Raw genomic sequence first — 10,739 nt, forward strand, 5'->3', positions numbered from 1 at the left:
AATTCTAAGTAAGAAGGAAGTGGGCGTCATCCATTTAAATGAAGCGTGACCCCATGCAAATGAAGGGCCGAACGAACGGCGCATGCGTCGTGACGTAATCGTATGTCCCGCGCCCCTCTGCGCATGCTCACAACTACGCCCGGCTTAAACCCTGAGATACGCCAGCCCACCGTTTACGCCCAGGGCATAAATACGCCCAGACATGCGCCCGTCGAGTGCAAAAGTACACCCGTCTGTTTGTTAGTGGTGTAAGTGCTTTTGCTGTCTTCCTTTGTGCCATGTCTGCTCGTCGCAGTGATAGGAGGAAGAAAAACTTCTCCCCAGAGGAGAGGACCATTATCATATCGGCCATGGAGAGGTATGATGCTCGCCTCCATGGGGCAAGTAAAGACACCAGCAAGGGGAAGAGGGATGAGATCCTGATGAGGATCACCACCCAGGTCAATGCCCTTGGGAATGAGGTGAGGAGGCCCAAGGACATTGTTAAAAAAATGAACGACCTGCGTAGGAGGGTCAAAGAGAAGCTGGGCAAGATGAGGAAGCATGCCAGCCCCACTGGAGGTGGACCAGCCTCTACTCTTAGGCTGACTCCTGAGGAGCAGGTGGTTGCCCGGTGCCTTGAGAGGGAGCAAGTGGAGGGAGTGGAGGGCTATCACTCAGTTGAGCCGGCCTTGAGGACAGGTAAGTGTGTTTTTTCTCCTATCTGGTGTGTAGCATGTGAGGGGGTTGAAGGGAACATGTGACAAGTGTGTGGGTCCTCCAACATGTGAATGTTTTGTGTCATCCACAGATGTCCAGGAGGGAGCTGGGCCATCATCTGCCTCTGCCCGTCCCACACCATCATCCCCTGAGCATCATGCCCCTGACCCCCTGGGAAGCCAAGAGACATTGGTGGAGGGGAGTGCCCAGACCTCCAATGAAGAGGTGGTGGAGGATGATGTTGTTCCTATGGGTGAGGAGGTGTGCCTGTATTTGGAGGAATCCTCCCTCTCGGCTGAGCCGTCGCGGACGTCAAGCCCCATCTCTTCCAGCCCCTCAGGATCCATCCCCAACACACCCACTCCCTCAAGTGCGTCCTCGTATGCCAGGCCTCAAGCCTCTCCTGGCCCCAGGAAGGCTACCAGGAAGACCAGGGGGGTTCCTGAGTTCCTTCCGAAACATTTAACCATGGCACAGGACTCCCAGACCCGCCATATGGGTAAGATGGCCGTGGAGATGCGGCGTGTGGCAGACAGCCTTGCCTCCACGGGCAACATAAATGACGCCCTTCAAGATCTCTATGGCAACAGTGTAGCGGTGATCACCTGCCGGGGGGAGCTGCAGGCCACAACGGCTACGCTCATGGCAGAGGTGAGGTCCCTGACAGAGGCCGTACAGGGCAACACAGCTGCCATTGAGGCGGAGGGGAGGCAGTCGCGACTGGTGCAGGCAGAGACAAATACCATCCTCACCCGCATTGCTGTGGCTTTAGAGGGCAGGCCTCCAGCCAGGGAGAGACCAGGGGATGCTCCTCCACCTGATGCCCCCCCCCCACCTGAGCCTTCTACCAGGCAATTACGGAGCCGTGGCAGCAGGCTTGGCCCACGACAGGGCAACTGATTTTTTGGTTTTGCCTTTTTTTTGCTCTGGTGAAGAGCGTTTTTGTTTATTTTTCCTCAGGTCATGAGTTTTTTTTTTCCTCAGGTCATGAGGTTGTTTTTTTTTTTTAATTACTGCACACAGTGAGGCATGCAGATTATAGTGTGACTGGTGTGTGAATGGGGGGGGGTGACACTCCTGCCAGCAAAGGGGTGTCACCCTCGGTCGTTGGGGAGAAGTTATCCCCACGACCGTGTGAATGTGGTATGAATGGACAGGGACATAATTGGGGCCTTGGCGTGGTGTTGCTGCTCCCAAGTCCTGCATGGTGGACTTGGGCTAATCCAATGTGATGTGGATGTGGTGTGTGTGAGCTAGGGACCACAGTGGTGTGCATGTGTGCATTATCCTTGTGCCATGATGAATGTGAGTGTTTAACGTGCAAAGATGCGTTCCACGAGGCATCTCCTGACTGCTGTTCCCTCAGCAGATGGGGTAGCCTCGGGCAGGGGGGGAATGTCTGGTTCGGGGGTCAGGTCATCACGTATGTCAATCTCCAGGCCCTTTTCTCTCGGCAAAGTTGTGCGGCATGCAACACGCACCGATGATCTGGCACACAAAGTTTGGGGAATACAACAGGGTCCCCCCGGACTTATCCAGGCATCGGAAACGGGACTTCAGGATGTCAAATGTGCGTTCCACCACTGCACGGGTACGTATGTGTGCTTCATTGTAGTTTCTCTCTCCTCTGGTTTGGGGATCCCGGAATGGAGTCATGAGATGGGGCCCAAGTGCATATGCAGAGTCACCTGGAAGGGAAAAGACAGGAGAATGTTAGTCGTGCATGTGCCCCTCGTGATGTCTGCATCATGGGGTCAGACAGTCATGCCTGACTCCCATGTCACTCACCAACCAGCCAGCTGTCCCCATACACGTTTTGTTCAAATTCCGTTGGGATGGTGCTTTGACGGTATATGTAGCTGTCGTGGCTGGCCCCTGGGTGTTTGGCACGGACGTGCCATATGAGGCCTTGGCCATCGACTATCACCTGTACGTTGATAGAATGCCAGTGCTTCCGATTGCAGTATATGTGCTCTGTTGCACGAGGGGGGGGGGCGTAGTGCCACATGTGTGCAATCAATGGCCCCCACGGTGCGTGGGAATCCTGCAATTCTGACAAAATCCACCATTGCCTTATGCCGCAGGTGCTCCTGGGTGGGTCTGATGATGTGGTGGGACATGCGTCTGAGGATTGCGGGGACAACCTCTGTTCATGCTGGTTTGTGACATCCCAGCCACAACTCCACTTGTACGCTGAAAAGATCCACTGGCGAGGAAATGCAGTGTTGCCAGGACCTTGACCAGTGGCTGCACTGCATGTGAGTGGTGTGTCTGGCTGGTGATGTCATCATGCAGGGTTGTGGCTAATTCCAGGATGGCATCAGTGTTGAATCTGAAGATACGATGCACCTCCGAATCCCCCATGCCAAAGACGTTCATGCGCCCTCCTCCTTCTACGCGCCTGGGCACACACTAGTAGTGCTATGACCATGCCTGCCCCTGGCATGTTGGCATACGGATGTGTTGTCCTGCAAGTGTGGTTGCTCAAATCGTCCGTAACGGTGCTGCTGAAGCTGCTCTCCAGCTGACCTGCACATGTCTGGTGCAAAGTTACCCCTGCTTTATGAGGGGTAACTTTAGGCCGGACGTACAGCTTACGCGCACCGCGCGTAGCCTGCATCGGGCTTATACGGCACTACGCCCCCCCCCCCACTTTCGTGAATCGGCGTATCTCCCTCATTTGCATATTTGAATACAAAATCAATGTGAGCGCCCAGCGTAAATATGCGCCCACGCTACACCGGCGTAGAAAAGTTACGTCGGTCGGAAGAAGCCTATTTTCAGGCGTATCTGGTTCTGTGGGTACGGCGCATAGATACGCCGGTGTATATATACACTTACGCCGCGCATCTCGAGATACGCCGGCATAACTTCTTTGAGAATCTGAGCCCTAGTGTCCAAATATTGCCTAAGACGTCTTTTTTGTTCCTCTCAAGACCTCCTGCTCTCTAGCTCCCATGTCTCCTCCCCTGGTTTTCTCCAAAACTTCTCCAGAGCCTCTCCCATCCTCTGGAACTCTGTCTGCCTTTGGGGAAATCCCTGAATACTCATCTCTTCGGGGAAGCTTATTCCATTTCTTCCCTTAACAACTAAAATTGTATTTTCTTAAACTGCTCACCCTTTTGCCTATTTTTTTAAGTTTTTTTGTTTCACTTGACCTTCCCTTTTAGATTACAAGCTCTCATGGGCAGGGCCCAACTAACCCTCATATATTGAATTGCATTGTAATTGTGTCATCTCCCAATATTTTTGAAAGAACTGCACAAACTGCTGGAGCTACTGTATATAAATTCTGTTTAATAATATATAAATAATAATGAAAATGGCACTGCATCAAGAGCTAGGCCCCTTTCACATGTGCGGACCGTATGTCCGCTTTTTCATCCATCCGTTTGCGGATGAAAAAGGGACATACATTGGTCCCTATGTGATTGCGGGTGTCAGCGGATAAACATCCGCTGACACCCGTAATCACCCGCCTCCGCAAAGATCCGATTTTGCGGACTGAAGAAAACCCTATTTTTTCTTCCGTCTGCGGATCGGATGAACATGGACACACGGTCCGTGTTCATCCGATCCCCCATTGGGGAGAGCGGAGAAAAGACAGGGGCGGTCCCTGCACAGTGTGCGGGGACCGCCCTATCAGCCGCCGGCTCAGTGGGGATATACGGAGCGATCCCAGCTGAGCTTACGGACACATGGAGGCGGATCATTACTGATCCGCCCCGTGTGAAAGGGCCCCTAGGTTAAAACCACAAAACACAAATGGAAACAATAACCTTTTTATTTAAGAGCACAAATGATAAAGAACAGCTTATTCTCCATATAGGCCATCATAAGAAAATACTTCCGCATTCCATGCCTGCAGTCATTTTTTCAGACTTCTGTTATGCTCTTTGCTTGTTACATTTGTTGCTTTTAAATGTCACACGGAGCAAATAAAAATCCCCTTTATGGAAAGTGTGAGGTCACGGCAGTGAATATATCTACACTGGGCCAACTGAAGTCCCTGAGCAGGAAGTAAAGCCCTACACGGTGGGAGACTTTAGGCAAATATTTTGTCCCTTTTTGAGAACTGTTACTATTATAATAAAGGAGAACACAAATTTTAAAGTGACTAATCTGCTAAAGAAAACAACTGCTGTTCCAAAAATACAGCTAATGCCATATGCAAATGAGCGCTTTTTGTCATGCAACGCAAACTGCGAGTATATTCCTGTGCTCAGTATGCTCAGATACTCCGTACAACTGTAAAAAAAATAGCTATATGCGGGTTTGCGATGCTACTAACCTGGGCGTACGTATGGGCATACAACCCTGGTAAGTGAGAAAAATTCTTGCACTCAGTTCCAAACTAGATGATATAGTGGACTGCTGCTGCTCATGCAACCCAGACACTGGGCCAATAACTGATCTAAATTTAAAAAGGTGTGCTGTCCCTTTAAATGTATAAATTAGTGAGTGAGGGTGTAGTGTCACATTCCGCTCCCTATCACAGAATGCTCCGGAAGTGACGTTATGTCGTCGCCATCTTACTACTTCCCACACTCCTGCACAGTAATGATAGAGTGAGAAGGGGGCAAGCGGACATCTTGTTACACCCACCGGAGTTTTAAATTTCACAGTTATTTTCAACACAAAACAGAGCTTATATGCTTAAATACAGTAAATCCGACGGACTGTTTAACCACTTAAGGACCAGACCAATATGCTGCTAAATGACCCAAGGGGTTTTTACAATTCGGCACTGCGTCGCTTTAACAGACAATTGCGCGGTCGTGCGACTTGGCTCCCAAACAAAATTTGCGTCCTTTTCTTCCCACAAATAGAGCTTTCTTTTGGTGGTATTTGATCGCCTCTGCGATTTTTATTTTTTGCGCTATATACAAAAATAGAGCGACATTTTTGAAAAAAAAACAATATTTTTTACTTTTTGTTATAAGAAAAATCAAATAAACTAAATTTTAGTGAAACATTTAGGCCAAAATGTATTCAGCCACATTTCTTTAGTAAAAAAACAATCGCAATAAAAAAAAAAAAATAGCTACCTAGCGGGAACAGCGACACAAATACAGCGATCAGAAAAATGATCGCTTAGTGACACTGGCAATAGGGAGTGAAAGGGTTAACTAGGGCGGTGATCAAGGGGTTAAAACTTTATTAGGGGGGTACGGGGGCTACCCTGGACCTAACACTAACTGCCTGTCACACTGAAACTAAATGCAGTGATCAGTACATATATGATCACTGCATTCAGTGACACGGTGGGGGGGGGGGTGATCGCAAGGGGTTAATGTGCCTATTTGTAGTGTGTGTCAGTGTAGTGTTGGTGCGACTTACTGTGTGATGTGATCTCTCCTCAGCGGCAGTTGAAAATACCTCCGAGAGGAGAGATCACATCACTTCCTCCTCCTGTGTTTACACAGGAGGAGGAAGTGACACGCAGGGGGAGCGCGCGGATTGGCTGAGAGCGATCCGGAGGGGGCGGACAAAAACAAACAGCCGCCCCCTCATCCCGGATCGCTCGGACAGCCACGGGGACCACCGCAGGTACCGGGGGGGGTCCCGATCGGACCCCCTACCCACGTCTAGGCAGGGACGTACAGGTACGCCAATGTGCCTGTACGTGCCATTCTGCCGACGTATATGTACATGCGGCGGTCTGGAAGTGGTTAAATGTTAAATTTTAAAAGCAGCAGCAAACCTGCTGACCTTACATGAATGCTAATGTGACAGACAGAACACCTCTGATTTTCACATTTAACATGTAAACAGTCCGTCGGATTTCAAAATACTGTATTTAAGCATATAAGCTCTGTTTTGTGTTGAAAATAACTGTGAATTCTAAAACTCTGATGGGTGTAACAAGGGGGCAGATCCACAAAGGTATTGATACGTATCTCTTGATACGCCGCGTAATTTCAAATTTTGCGCGTCGTATCTTTGTTTTGTATCCTCAAAACAAGATACGACGGCATCTCGGCTAGATCCGACAGGCGTACGTCTTAGTACGCCGTCGGATCTAAGCTGCAATTTTTCGGCGGCCGCTAGGTGGCGTTTCCGTTGAATTCCGCGTCGAGTATGCAAATTAGCTAATTACGGCGATCCACGAACGTACGACCGGCCGGCGCATTTTTTTACGTTGTTTACGTTCGGCTTTTTCCGGCGTATAGTTAAAGCTGCTGTTATGAGGCGTACTCAATGTTAAGTATGGCCGTCCTTCCCGCGTATAAATTTGAAATTTTTACGTTGTTTGCGTAAGTCGTTCGCGAATAGGGATTTGCGTAGAATGACGTCACCGTCGGAAACATTGGCTTGTTCCGGGTTAATTTCGAGCATGCGCACTGGGATACCCCCACGGACGGCGCATGCGCAGTTAAAAAAAAAACGTTGTTTACGTCGGGTCACGACGTATTTACATAAAACACGCCCCCATCACAGCCATTTGAATTCCGCGCCATTACGCCGCCAAAGATACACTACGCCGCCGTAACTTACGGCGCGGATTCTTTGTGGAAAAAAAAGTAAGTTACGGCGGCGTAGTGTATCTTAGATACGCTACGCCCGGCGCATAAATGCGCTGCTGTACGAGGATCTGCCCCAAGATGTCCACTTGCCCCCTTCTCACTCAAGCATTACTGTGCAGGAGTGTGGGGTGGGGTGTAGCAAAATGGCGGCGACGGAACGTCACTTCCGGAGCATTCTGTGATGGGGAGCCGAATGTGACAAGACAAGGGCAAAATAAGCGAACAGAGTTCAAATAAGCAATGAATGAATAAATAAAATCCATGACTGCTGAGGCGCAATGATCCCAGGTAGCCCTTACTACAAAATTATGTACATAAACCTTCCCCCTTGCCCCTTCATCCCAATAAATAAACACTCTTACAACCATTAAGTTGGAAAGGGCAAGGCCACAGCTTTATTAAAGCAAACATAACGTTTTCAACATTCAACATTTTATAACCAGTGCCAGTCACAGTTGTACTGTGAGCACAATTCCAAAAAAGGGGGGAGGGGCCTGTCCTTACCATAAGTGCTGGACAGGCTGCCTACTTCCGGTATCCATAAAGGGCATTGCCCACTACGGTCATTTTCTGCTAAGCTGCTATATACCTGATTTGCGAGTGCTGACCCGCCGCCTCTCTCCTCCTCTCCTCCTTCCATCCTGACTGACGTCAGCGGTGGATCCTTTGCCCCACCGGCTGCAGCTGTCAGGCCGAGAGAGGAGAAAGGCGGCCGATCACATGAGCACCGATCAGCAGGCCCGGATTTACTCCCTTTGCCGCACCAAGGCCGGGTCCTTCAATGCCGCCCCCCCCGCCAAAAAATACCTGAAAGTCCCCCAACCCGTGCCCATCATTTCCACCTCACCGTGCCGATCATTGCTGCCTCACCATCATTGCAGCCTTACCGTGCCCTCATTGCAGCCTTGCCATCACTGCCGCCTTACTGTGCCCTCATTGCAGCCTCCCTCACCATCATTGTTGCCTTACTGTGCCCTCATTGCAGCCTCACCATCACTGCCGCCTTACTGTGCCCTCATTGCAGCCTCCCTCACCATCATTGTTGCCTTACTGTGCCCTCATTGCAGCCCCCCTCACCATCATTACAGCCCCCCTCACCATCATTACAGCCCCTATCACCATCATTACAGACCCCCTCACCATCATTACAGCCCCCCTCACCATCATTACTGTCCCCCTCACCATCATTGCAGCCCCCCTCAACATCATTGCAGCCTTACTGTGCCAAACAATGTAGCCTCACCAGTCAGTGTGTGCATTACGCACATTGGGCACCTCCTGCTCCTGCTGTGTCACGGAGCTCACTGTGAAAAGATTGGGCGCGCTGTGATAAAAGTCCCGCCCTCCATTTTGCAGCATTGAGCACTTTGTTCACTATCAATTGCACAAGGACTTTGTATTATATCAGGGGACTTTTGTGTGAGGCCGGGTACACACGGACAAACATGTATGGTGAAAGCGGTCCGTCGGACCGTTTTCACCATACATGTCTGCCAGAGGGCTTCTGTACGATGGTTGTACACACCATCGTACAGAAGTCCGCGCGTAAACAATACGCGGGGCGTGTCCGCGGTGTCGCCGCGTCGATGACGCGGTGTCGCCGCGACAATGACGCGGCGACGTGGGCGGCCCGCCTTTAAAATGCTTCCACGCATGCGTCGAAGTCATTCGACACATGCGAGGCACGGCGGGCGGCTGGACATGTACGGTAGGTCTGTACTGACGACCGTACATGTCCGAGCGGGCTGAATTCCAGCGGGCTGTTTTAAAACAAGTCCAGGAATATTTGTCTGCTGGGAAAAGGCCCGGCGGGCAAATGTTTGCTGGAATTCGGCCCGCTCGCGCCCACACACGACCAAACATGTCTGCTGAAACTGGCCTGCGGGCCAGTTTCAGCAGACATGTTTGCTCGTGAGTATGGGGCCTCAGACTTGATACCATTAAGGCCCCGTACACACGACCGAACATGTCCGCAGACCAGTTTCAGCGGACATGTTCGGTCGTCTGTACGTCCGACCGGACAATTTTCCGGTGGATCGGACAGGTTTCCAGCGGACAAATGTTTCTTAGCATGCTAAGAAACATGTCCGCTGGAAGCCTGTCCGTCGGACATGTTCCGTCGTCTGTACAGACTCACCGTACATGTCCGCTCGGCCGAAAGCCCTCGCATGCGTCGAAGTGATTCGACGCATGCGTGGAAGCATTGACCTTCCAGGGCCGCGGTGCCGCGACGATGACGCGGCGACGGCGCGGCCACGTCACCGCGTATCGTGTCCGCGCGGATTTCTGTCTGATGGTGTGTACAACCATCAGACAGAAATCTCCGAGCGGACGGTCCGTCCGTGTGTACGAGGCCTAAGAATCACTGTATTTTATTTTTTTGCATGCGTTTTGGATTGCATTCATTTATTCATTGCTTGTTTGTGTATTTTGCACTTATTTGTGATTTTAGATTTGCTTTATTGCACTCATCACCAATTTATACATTTAAAGGGACAGCGCACCTTTTTAAATTTAGATACAACCCTGGGAGCACACAGTCTGCGTCAAAAGGCTTTCTATAGAAATGCGCTTCCAATTTACTTTTACGTGCCAAAAAGGGCTTGTGCACATGAGCCGTATAGCTGAACTCAAGGCACACAGCTAAATACATACAGTGCCTTGAAAATGTATTCATACCCCTTTACATTTTCCACATTTTGTCACGTTACAACAAAAAATGTAAATGTGTTTTATTGGGATTTTATGTGACAGACCAACACAAAATGGCACAAAATTGTGAAGTGGAGGGAAAATTTAAATTTAAATCATATCCCCTCTCAAGCGTCTCTTCTCCAGAGAGAATAAGTTCAGTGCTCGTAACCTTTCCTCATAACTAATATCCTCCAGACCCTTTATTAGCTTTGTTGACCTTCTCTGTACTCGCTCCATTTCCAGTACATCATTACTGAGGACTGGTGCCCAAAACTGGACAGCATACCCTAGGTGCGGCCGGACCAGAGTCTTGTAGAGCAGGAGAATTATCGTTTTATCTCTGGAGTTGATCCCCTTTTTAATGCATGCCATTCCAGTCGACTGTCAGTAAAAATGATGAACAATGGTCTGGCAATTACATGACTGAGTTCCCTAAGTACCCTCAGGTGCAAGCCATCTGGTCCCGGTGATATATTAATGTTAAGTTTCCCATTTTAATTCTGTCCTCTGTTAACCATGGAGGTGCTTCCTGTAATGTGTCATAAGGATAAACACTGCAGTTTTGGGTACTGAAGCCCCCTGATTCCCTTTGTGAAGAAGGAGGAGAAGTGAAGCCCTAATTGCACCCTTACATTTCTTGTTGCATTCTTTATAAAGTCTAAATGCTGATGATGATCCCTCAACCTTGTATTTTTTTGAAGGCCTTCTCCTTTGCTTTTATATGCATTTTTACACTGGAATAAAGCCATTCAGGACTTGTGTTCGCTCTTTTAAATGTATTACCCAATGGGATACACTGGCTAATGCCCTTATTTAATA

The sequence above is a fragment of the Rana temporaria genome, chromosome 3 (genome assembly GCF_905171775.1).
Source record: "Rana temporaria chromosome 3, aRanTem1.1, whole genome shotgun sequence".
Lineage (NCBI taxonomy): Eukaryota > Metazoa > Chordata > Amphibia > Anura > Ranidae > Rana > Rana temporaria.